The sequence below is a fragment of the Chanodichthys erythropterus genome, chromosome 22 (genome assembly GCF_024489055.1).
Source record: "Chanodichthys erythropterus isolate Z2021 chromosome 22, ASM2448905v1, whole genome shotgun sequence".
NCBI lineage: Eukaryota > Metazoa > Chordata > Actinopteri > Cypriniformes > Xenocyprididae > Chanodichthys > Chanodichthys erythropterus.
Genome location: NC_090242.1, coordinates 37,074,703 through 37,087,085, shown reverse-complemented (window position 1 = coordinate 37,087,085; position 12,383 = coordinate 37,074,703).

The following is a 12,383-nucleotide window of genomic DNA, read 5'->3' as shown; positions in this document are numbered from 1 at the left end:
ACCCTAACCCTAACCCTAACCCTAACCCTAACCCTAACCCTAACCCTAACCCTAACCCTAACCCTAACCCTAACCCTAACCCTAACCCTAACCCTAACCCTAACCCTAACCCTAACCCTAACCCTAACCCTAACCCTAACCCTAACCCAACCCCTAACCCTAACCCTACCCCTACCCTAACCCTAACCCTAACCCTAACCCTAACCCTAACCCTAACCCTAACCCTAACCCTAACCCTAACCCTAACCCTAACCCTAACCCTAACCCCTAACCCTAACCCTAACCCTAACCCTAACCCTAACCCTAACCCTAACCCTAACCCTAACCCTAACCCTAACCCTAACCCTAACCCTAACCCTAACCCTAACCCTAACCCTAACCCTAACCCTAACCCTAACCCTAACCCTAACCCTAACCCTAACCCTAACCCTAACCCTAACCCTAACCCTAACCCTAACCCTAACCCTAACCCTAACCCTAACCCTAACCCTAACCCTAACCCTAACCCTAACCCTAACCCTAACCCTAACCCTAACCCTAACCCTAACCCTAACCCTAACCCTAACCCTAACCCTAACCCTAACCCTAACCCTAACCCTAACCCTAACCCTAACCCTAACCCTAACCCTAACCCTAACCCTAACCCTAACCCTAACCCTAACCCTAACCCTAACCCTAACCCTAACCCTAACCCTAACCCTAACCCTAACCCTAACCCTAACCCTAACCCTAACCCTAACCCTAACCCTAACCCTAACCCTAACCCTAACCCTAACCCTAACCCTAACCCTAACCCTACACTTTACCTTAAACCCTAACCCTAACCCTAACCCTAACCCTAACCCTAACCCTAACCCTAACCCTAACCCTAACCCTAACCCTAACCCTAACCCTAACCCTAACCCTAACCCTAACCCTAACCCTAACCCTAACCCTAACCCTAACCCTAACCCTAACCCTAACCCTAACCCTAACCCTAACCCTAACCCTAACCCTAACCCTAACCCTAACCCTAACCCTAACCCTAACCCTAACCCTAACCCTAACCCTAACCCTAACCCTAACCCTAACCCTAACCCTAACCCTAACCCTAACCCTAACCCTAACCCTAACCCTAACCCTAACCCTAACCCTAACCCTAACCCTAACCCTAACCCTAACCCTAACCCTAACCCTAACCCTAACCCTAACCCTAACCCTAACCCAACCCCTAACCCTAACCCTAACCCTAACCCTAACCCTAACCCTAACCCTAACCCTAACCCTAACCCTAACCCTAACCCTAACCCTAACCCTAACCCTAACCCTAACCCTAACCCTAACCCTAACCCTAACCCTAACCCTAACCCTAACCCTAACCCTAACCCTAACCCTAACCCTAACCCTAACCCTAACCCTAACCCTAACCCTAACCCTAACCCTAACCCTAACCCTAACCCTAACCCTAACCCTAACCCTAACCCTAACCCTAACCCTAACCCTAACCCTAACCCTAACCCTAACCCTAACCCTAACCCTAACCCTAACCCTAACCCTAACCCTAACCCTAACCCTAACCCTAACCCTAACCCTAACCCTAACCCTAACCCTAACCCTAACCCTAACCCTAACCCTAACCCTAACCCTAACCCTAACCCTAACCCTAACCCTAACCTAACCCTAACCCTAACCCTAACCCTAACCCTAACCCTAACCCTAACCCTAACCCTAACCCTAACCCTAACCCTAACCCTAACCCTAACCCTAACCCTAACCCTAACCCTAACCCTAACCCTAACCCTAACCCTAACCCTAACCCTAACCCTAACCCTAACCCTAACCCTAACCCTAACTCGGACTCTACCCCTAACCCTAACCCCAACCCTAACCCTCGGACCCTACCTCAACTCTAACCCCTCGGACTCTACCCCTCGGACTCTACCCCTCGGACTCTACCCCTCGGACTCTACCCCTCGGACTCTACCCCTCGGACTCTAACCTCGGACTCTACCCCTCGGACTCTACCCCTCGGACTCTACCCCTCGGACTCTCACCCTCGGACTCTAGCACTCGGACTCTACCCCTCGGACTCTACCCCTCGGACTCTACCCCTCGGACTCTACCCCTCGGACTCTACCCCTCGGACTCTACCCCTCGGACTCTACCCCTCGGACTCTACCCCTCGGACTCTACCCCTCGGACTCTACCCCTCGGACTCTACCCCTCGGACTCTACCCTCGGACTCTACCCCTCGGACTCTACCCTCGGACTCTACCCTCGGACTCTACCCCTCGGACTCTACCCCTCGGACTCTACCCTCGGACTCTACCCCTCGGACTCTACCCCTCGGACTCTACCCCTCGGACTCTACCCCTCGGACTCTACCCCTCGGACTCTACCCCTCGGACTCTACCCCTCGGACTCTACCCCTCGGACTCTACCCCTCGGACTCTACCCCTCGGACTCTACCCCTCGGACTCTACCCCTCGGACTCTACCCCTCGGACTCTCACCCTCGCACTCTACCGGTCGGACTTCCGCCCTCGGACTCTACCCCTCGGACTCTACCCCTCGGACTCTACCCCTCGGACTCTACCCCTCGGACTCTACCCCTCGGACTCTACCCCTCGGACTCTACCCCTCGGACTCTACCCCTCGGACTCTACCCCTCGGACTCTACCCCTCGGACTCTACCCCTCGGACTCTACCCCTCGGACTCTCCCCCTCGGACCCTCACCCTCGGACTCTACCCCTCGGACTCTACCCCTCGGACTCTACCCCTCCGACTCTTGCTCTCCGACTCTACCCCTCGGACTCTACCCCTCGGACTCTACCCCTCGGACTCTACCCCTCGGACTCTACCCCTCGGACTCTACCCCTCGGACTCTACCCCTCGGACTCTACCCCTCGGACTCTACCCCTCGGACTCTACCCCTCGGACTCTACCCCTCGGACTCTACCCCTCGGACTCTACCCCTCGGACTCTACCCCTCGGACTCTACCCCTCGGACTCTACCCCTCGGACTCTACCCCTCGGACTCTACCCCTCGGACTCTACCCCTCGGACTCTACCCCTCGGACTCTACCCCTCGGACTCTACCCCTCGGACTCTACCCCTCGGACTCTACCCCTCGGACTCTACCCCTCGGACTCTACCCCTCGGACTCTACCCCTCGGACTCTACCCCTCGGACTCTACCCCTCGGACTCTACCCCTCGGACTCTACCCCTCGGACTCTACCCCTCGGACTCTACCCCTCGGACTCTACCCCTCGGACTCTACCCCTCGGACTCTACCCCTCGGACTCTACCCCTCGGACTCTACCCCTCGGACTCTACCCCTCGGACTCTACCCCTCGGACTCTACCCCTCGGACTCTACCCCTCGGACTCTACCCCTCGGACTCTACCCCTCGGACTCTACCCCTCGGACTCTACCCCTCGGACTCTACCCCTCGGACTCTACCCCTCGGACTCTACCCCTCGGACTCTACCCCTCGGACTCTACCCCTCGGACTCTACCCCTCGGACTCTACCCCTCGGACTCTACCCCTCGGACTCTACCCCTCGGACTCTACCCCTCGGACTCTACCCCTCGGACTCTACCCCTCGGACTCTACCCCTCGGACTCTACCCCTCGGACTCTACCCCTCGGACTCTACCCCTCGGACTCTACCCCTCGGACTCTACCCCTCGGACTCTACCCCTCGGACTCTACCCCTCGGACTCTACCCCTCGGACTCTACCCCTCGGACTCTACCCCTCGGACTCTACCCCTCGGACTCTACCCCTCGGACTCTACCCCTCGGACTCTACCCCTCGGACTCTACCCCTCGGACTCTACCCCTCGGACTCTACCCCTCGGACTCTACCCCTCGGACTCTACCCCTCGGACTCTACCCCTCGGACTCTACCCCTCGGACTCTACCCCTCGGACTCTACCCCTCGGACTCTACCCCTCGGACTCTACCCCTCGGACTCTACCCCTCGGACTCTACCCCTCGGACTCTACCCCTCGGACTCTACCCCTCGGACTCTACCCCTCGGACTCTACCCCTCGGACTCTACCCCTCGGACTCTACCCCTCGGACTCTACCCCTCGGACTCTACCCCTCGGACTCTACCCCTCGGACTCTACCCCTCGGACTCTACCCCTCGGACTCTACCCCTCGGACTCTACCCCTCGGACTCTACCCCTCGGACTCTACCCCTCGGACTCTACCCCTCGGACTCTACCCCTCGGACTTCAAAATGTTGAATCAAAGACAATATTTAAAGCTTTTATTTATTCTCAAAAACAGCTGAAACATTTAAAAAGAAAACAAACAATTACAAATGTTTACATAAACAAAAACATGAACATTCATCCAAAGAGGGAAGAAACCAAAGTCAATTACTCTAAGCATGATTCAGGGAGAAAATGGCAGGAAAATATCACCAGGATGCAAGCCCACAATGGATTTGGAGGATGGACAGGTGGACAAGTTGTAGGTGAGGACCCAGGCTTAGTCAAAGGCCCAGGATGACACTGGCTATCAAGGTGGCAACAGGGAGTTTGCAACCCAAGATGGAGGGAGAAATGACAACAATAGAGCTAAAGGGGTGGACGGACAAGGCAAGGACAGGGAGGCAAAGCCATAGGACAGGAAGTCAATGTCGCAACCAGAGTGATGACTGGTCTCCTTTGTCCCTTTAGGTCTGCCTTGTGAAGCTTGAAGCATGACTGGCCACATTAGAATCTATAGGTCAATAGGATAATTCAGAATAACAAAGGTCTGAAAGGAGCCAGCTCAGACAATATGGTCTTTAGTAGGATCTAGTTGCAGCAGTAAAACTTGAATAAATCAAAAGTAACAAATACTCAGGGAAAGAACAAAATTAAATAGATGTAAAAACAGAGAAGGAAATAAATAGAGTACATATATACAGACACAGTCAACAAAGAACAGGTGGATACAATAGGTTGCCATGTTAACAAACATACAGAAAGCTTATCAAGAGAACAGAAACTAAGACAGGAAATTTACAGGAACTGGGACCAAAATAAAATAACCTGATAATTACTTAATTTTACATAATTCATTTTGAAAATTTGAATTACGTAAAATTACAAATTATACAAAGGGGCCTAAGGGCACAAGAATAAGGTAAATAAATTAAGAGGTTAGGTGGGAAAAAAGAAAAAGTTAATAGACTTAGGATTAGGGTTACAACAATAATAATAATAATAATAATAATAAAAATTACAATATTAATAAGACCGGGAACCTTAATCAGTATAAAAGATACTTCAAAATAAAAGCATAAATACAAAACAAGGCCTAACAAAATACATACAAGTCAGTTCACAAATAGTCACTCTCAAAGCTTTACAAATATAGGAAGGAACATACACAGCAGACAAAGAAACAAGTGAAGGGTATATTAAACAAAAAACAGGAACAAAGTAATTAAATTTTTTGCTGCCCTTGTTAAGTAAAGACAATGCAAGGCATTAACACTAAAAAAACAAAGTACAAAGGGACAAAAAAAATGAAAATGCATTACTAAATTTAACTGAGACAAATAGGCATATAAACAAGGGTATAAAAGAAAAAGAAAAAAAGCAATAGGTGCATAGAAGAATACAAAAGTGACAGGTGGACAAAGGCTCATGGTTGAAGAAAAAATTCTGAAATAAAAAAAAAAAAAATCACATGAAACTGGCATAAAGTACTAGTGCAAAAAGTCAAAACATAATACAAAAAACACAGCTAACAAAAGAGCAGACTTTAAAAAAAAATAAATAAATAAATAAATACAAATAAACAAAAAGGAAAAAAGGCATAGACAAACTAAAAGGTACACAAATATAAATTATGCAGACAGGTTTAACAGAATATTAGAGAGCAAATTACACCAACTATAACAGAAGGGATTCAAGACTGATTTGTCTTCCAAGTGTTAGACACAAACAAGCACCACTGATATCTAAAGCATTAGTACATACCAAAATATGCTTGGCTGAAAACTTAAATATCTTGTTAATGTTGACAATGCACCAATGATCAACTATCCCTGAAGCTTTTTAGTGTACCTTGCAAAAAACATCTCTGCTGCCTTATTCTTGGAGTGCAGAGCACCTCTATATATCTGAGCTTAAGTGGCTTTGAACATTAACCTGCAGTCAACTGACAAATTCTCAACCAGTACACTGGTTCCAACAGTTTTATGGTGGAGCATATAAATTAGATAGAATAAAAGGATACAGACAAAAACAAAAGGAGCAAAAAGTGTAAATAATAGCATTAAAGTCCATTAACTAATTTCATACAAAATGTTACAATAAAATAGTGTGTATATAATAGCGTAACAGGCAGACAAAAGTTAGTTTATTTAATTTCATGCAATAAAAATGGTAAAGGGCCATACAATACCAAAAATGGCAAGTAATGCAAGAAAAATGAAAGGTATAATACAAATGCACAGTCAGAGAAAAGGAGACAAATAAAAGCTTAGCTGTACCCCTTTTTAAAAGAGCAAGCGATGTTTAAATACTTCATTCAACTAGAGAACTAGTTTGTGACGAGTCTGCCTTTTGCCGAGATCGCTATTCTCCCTTTTCTCATCACATTTCATATTAGAATTTACGGATTTAAAAAATGATGAAAATGTTCGAAAAGTGTAAGTGCCTAACGAGTGTTCAATAATGAAAAATAAAATAAATATAATCATTTACACTGTTATTATTGCATCCTGTTAATACAACACTACAAGTACCGAGGTGCAAATACTATGTATCTGACCATATAAGTAGTGGTTCAACGGATCACAAAACTCAGGGTTCGGATCACATCACGGTTATGATGTCACGGATCGGATAATTTTTCGGATCAGCACAAAAAATAATAATTGGGGGATGGGGGTAACTTAACTTTGCATGTATTACTTAGCCCACTTAAACTACTCTGATACCACAGCAGAAACTACTAGCCTAAGTAATACATTATTAAAGGCAAGTGAACTGGTGTACAGTATTTGTTCTTTTTACAGTCTATTACAACAAGCATAGATAAATACTACATAAAGTTACAAATAAAGTATAAGGTCTAACTGTAGTAGCCTATTAATTTTCATGCACAGAAATGTAATAATTAAATGTAAAATGACACTGTTCACTGTATAAATTTAATATAGATTAATCTTTGTTAAAGCTGTGTTTTGTTGTTTGATTGACAGACAACAGCAGGTATTTATAGGTTGCTGTCACTTTAAGAGTAAGACCCCATGCACGCACACATCAGATAGATACACATCCAAATTCATACCTCATTCAATTAAGACATAACCAAATGTGTTTATGAGAATACTTGCCGAGAGGGGTCTCTCTCTCTCTCTCTCTCTCTCTGTGTGCGCGCGAGCCTTGTATGTATGTGCGTCATGTGCGCACCGATAACAGCGCTGCGCGCAATACCGAATTAAATCATTTTGCCTCTTCTAGCGCGCTGGAATAGTTTTATATCTATTTAATGTGTAAACTAGCAAGACAAACACGTTCAAATGATAACTTTTCACTCTAAAGCGGTTAAAGTTGCAATTGATCCGCGAATCACATGCGTCCCTAACCGTGGGCCTTGGTCCGTACGGATCACAGATGAACAACGATCCGTTTAACCACTAGTGCATATGCCTAACTCCTGATCAACTGAACTAACTCAATTCAGCTGTTCTGAAACCGAAAACTCAGTTTCCCATCTCAGAGTAAGTCAACTCAGAGTTGAAGGAGGTTAGAACCTCCTTATTGAAAAGGGCCCCTGTTCCCCAGCTCCACTACTCTCCTGTTCCAACCATCCATCCAAGTAGTATGTGCTCTCCAGTTACCTTTACTAATCATTCATAGTCCTTCCCTTTTACCAGGTAAATTGGGATGAGACCGTTATTAATTATTCAGTCATCATGAATTCTAAATTAGTCATTACTCACCTGTTTCATCAGAGCAATCCATCTGTTCAATAAATTCCTGTTTGGGTTTGATGATAATCCTCTCCGGGTCTGGTATTCAGTTACATTACAATACAAATTACAACAAATAATAGAAAGGGCCATAAAATCAGTCTATGGGGACATGGCCATAAAACATCATAAAAAGGCATAAAAACAAAAGCAGCAAAAAGACACATTAATTTCATGAGTATGGTATTATACTAAGCAAATTACTTAAAAAAAATTTGATTAAAAAAATTATTTAAAAAAATGGCATTAAGGTCGTCAAGATTTGCAGTTGTCAAAACAACAGAAGAGGATAACATGATAATGCAAAAGACAGTTTTTATAAGCAGTTCAAGACAGCTGAGATACAAGCAGGTGAGTGGGTAATTCATAGAATAACATACTTAACTGAATGAGCAAGAGTCTATGTCTTGCAGGTGCTGGCTGGCCTGACTGAAGGACAGGCTGTCAACTGGCATAACACAGGTAAGAATCCAAGGTGAGTAGATGGGCAAGTCCTTCTGTGTGAAACAACACAGGTGAGCAGTTATTGGGCAGAGAAAATATAACATTCCCAGTAGTGATGAGACCAGACAATGAATGAGTGTTTGGCACTTGCTTATATAGGGAAACTGATGAGGTTGATGGCAAACAGGTGTGAAGACTGAGTTGAGTGTGCATGTGATGGCCAGGGAGGATTATGGGAAATGTAGTGTGTTGTGGTGAAAGGCATGGTGAATGGACATTGTGACAGTAGTGACTTCATTGCAGAGAAGGAATGTAGCACACTTGTACAAGTACATGCTCCCTCTGTTACATCTGAACTGTACTGAGATAGGGGGTGCTGTTCCAGTGGTTGTCCTGAAAGACAGTGTCAAAGACTTTAAATTTAATAACTGAGCCAGTGGAATAGGAACAAGAGGTGACCGGTTGAGTTGTTACTTTAGCTGATTGCAAAACAAATGTGCTTCTGGAAGGCCAGTCAAAAAAAACAACAAAAAAAAGCCTTTGCAAACATGCAAGCAAACAAACCATTAACTGCTTGTTAAGATTGGTTTAACAGATAAACACGCAATTGGTCAACCTTCCCTCAAACTTAGTGTGCGTATTGTAAAATACATCTTTACCCAAAGTTTGGGTAACTCCTCTGATATCTGAGCTTGTGGTTTTGGAAATGCACCTGCAGGTGACTGAATCTACACCGTTCTGCTCCTCACCAAGTAATATACCTATGGGTTGATCAGAAGCTGCATTGCAGAATAGCCATATTCTCCAAAGGTGTTAAGTAACATGGCTCAACCCAATAAAGATATGAGTAGGAGCAAATGGATACCTGGAGTCAATTTCAAAAGGTTTACCAAAAAACTCCACATTCCCAAAGTTCAAAAAGCAAATGAGGGTAGAAGAGCTTAATTCTGGAGAAGTTGTAAATGATTACATGTGAGGCCATCAAAGAACGGGACAACAGCAACACATCCAACTGGTCAAAGAAGCTGACCAACTCATCTAGAAGACATGGTACATGTGAAGTTGATGACATTCAAGGAGATGTTGCATAGAATATATTTACGGGTATTTTAGAAGGAAACCTGTTCACTCTCCCTTCCCAGTTCATGGTGAGGGGCTGCGAGAAACTGAACTTTTGCTAGGGGTCAGTTTGTCCTGTTGTCAAATCCTGCAGTCTTGGTCTGTGAAGTTGTCCTTGTTCAGAGGACTAACTTGTGAAGACCCCAGAGTCTACCAGCACATCACAACATCAGACTAGACGAGACCACACAAAAGACTTCAAACAAGTAAATAAAGTTTAAAAAAAAGAAGTATAAATGCAGCTAATATAAAATGTCAACACTACAACCAAAAACTACAACAAGGAAACTATCTTGTATCAGTGTAGACAGACAGTGGTTCAAACAATATACAAAAGACATCTGGAAAAAGGAATAAATACAAAAGATGCATAAAGCCAGAAGTAGCCTGAATTACCTGCACCCATTTCCAGTCATTCCCTGCTATCGGCTCAGTGTGTACAAAAAAATAGATAAAAATCATGTTCATAGACGACCGTATTCTACTCACCTCACCAAGATCCTTGTGATAATCTGTGATTCTCCCTGTGCGCTTCAAAGATCTCATGAATCCTTTCTGACAATCCCTGTGTAAGACTCTCTTGGAAATCTCCTGTGTCCGTCAACCAACCTGGAATACTCACTTGTAATGGACAACGATGTGTGTGCTCCACCGCTCTGTTTCCAACACCATCTCTAACCTGATAAATAACGAGAGATTAAAGTTGTTCAAAGATCCATCTCCTGCAAATGAAATAGTCTGCATTACTTGTATGTCTGTCTCCATTTCACAAACCGGTCAAATCTGCTGTGATTCACTAACATCTGCCTTTGAGTCAGGTATCCCTGGACAGTAACAAATGATGACTAACAAAATTTAACAGCAAATTAGTCAGACAGAAACAAACACTGCAGAAATGTGGAGACCCTTTGTAAACACTAGAACAGCTTCAATGGTAATTAAATAAAACATTATTTCACTGATCGCCAGTGTTTATCACCAGGTTTGGGCCCATCTGATATCTGTGCCTCTGGTTGTGGATATGACTCTACCCTGTTCTGTGACACAAACACGGCAGGTTCCAGCACCGTCCAATCACAGCGCACACCTTCCCCTACTGTTACTGATCACCGTCACCTGCACCTCATCAGCGCACTCATCACCAGCACTATTTAAGACACACTCACACTCATTGTCCGGTCTCGTTTGCATCAAAGGACTTACCTGTATGCTTACCTCAAGGACTCTTCTGACTACTTACCTGTTCTCCGGGTTTCCTAAGCTCCTTCCTACGATTCTCGTCTGGCGTGAAGTGTTGTCTGAAGTCATCAGCTCCATTCAGCAAGTATCATTCTCCATTGTCACTCTGCAACTATAAAGGACTGTGTCATTCTCCATATCACTCGTACATCACCAAAGTGCATCTGCTACTCACCTGTCTGCATCATATACTCTGCTTGTGTCCAATAAACAAACCTGTTTTATCTATCTTCTGTCTCCTGCCTGGTCCTATCGTAACATTCTGCTCCTCACAAAGTAATATAAAAAATGATTGAGTCCTTTAATAAGACACAATATTAACATTAACATGAAAGACTACTGGTGTTGGTGGATCCAAATGGTCAACATTAATATTCATGCATTTTATTAATATTTACGTTAATCATTTAATCATGGCTTATTATTAGGGTTTCAAAGGGACGGAAAGTTTCTGGTAAATTTCCACGGGAACTTAACCGGGGGAATTTTGGAAATATTCCAATTTGGAAACTTAAAAAGAATTTACGGAAATTTATGGGAATTAATTGGATATTTTCGGGAATTATATAAACTTATAATATTTATATTATATAAAATGTATCGTATACAAACATAAATATAAACATTTTGTTTGGTCATAACATGAAATTTCTTTTTCGCATTCAATTAATCCTAATTTAGTAAATATGTAAAATATTTTTATTGCAGTTATGTGTTATTTATTTCAGTGTCACATAATCCTTCAGAAATCCGTCTAATATGCTGATTTGATAATCCGTTACTGTCAATGTTGGAAACGGTTGCGCTGCTTAATATTTTTTTGGAACCTGTAATACTTTTTTTCAGACTGAAGACTGGAGTAATGATGCTGAAAATTCAGCTTTGATCACAGAAATAAATTATATTTTAATGTATATTAAAATAGAAAACCATTATTTTAAATTGTAGTTATATTTAACAATGTTACTGTTTTTTTTCTGTATTTTTAATAGCCCTGCAGTAAGTAGTGTGCTGTGTGAATGTCAGGGTAAAAATTCAACTGAAATTGTATTAAATAATTCTTCAAAACAAGCCTTATATCTATTTTTGGCATATGACCAATTAAGACATAATGGGTCAAACCATTTAAGCATTTAGAACAAAAACATCAGTTTGAGTGGGTTGAGAATTTCCCTATATACCCAGATTTATAATATGGACTGAGTTGTTGATAGTTTAGTGTTTTTTTTTTTTCCTTGGCTCTCCTTGGCTTCTGTTTCTTCTCTCTCATCTGCAAACATCTTAATTTTTCTTGTTGATCTTCATCTATTAGATACAATACTCAGATTTTAGAATATTATTTTACCTTTTGGTTTTATTAAATATTTTCATTATCGATTAAAGTTTGCGTGTGAGTCTAAATTTAATTGTAATGAATAAATATTTTTTCTTCAACGTCATCTACTGCCTGGATCTCTTTTCCCAAGTTTCTGCATCAACTACTAATTTCATTGTGGAAGAAGCAACCCAAAGGTGCCAGAATACCGTGTTTGGAGGAGTAAGGCTGAATTTCCAGAAGACAGAAACCATGCTCGGCTGTGTTTTTGATTCTGTCACGTGACGGAATCAAAGCA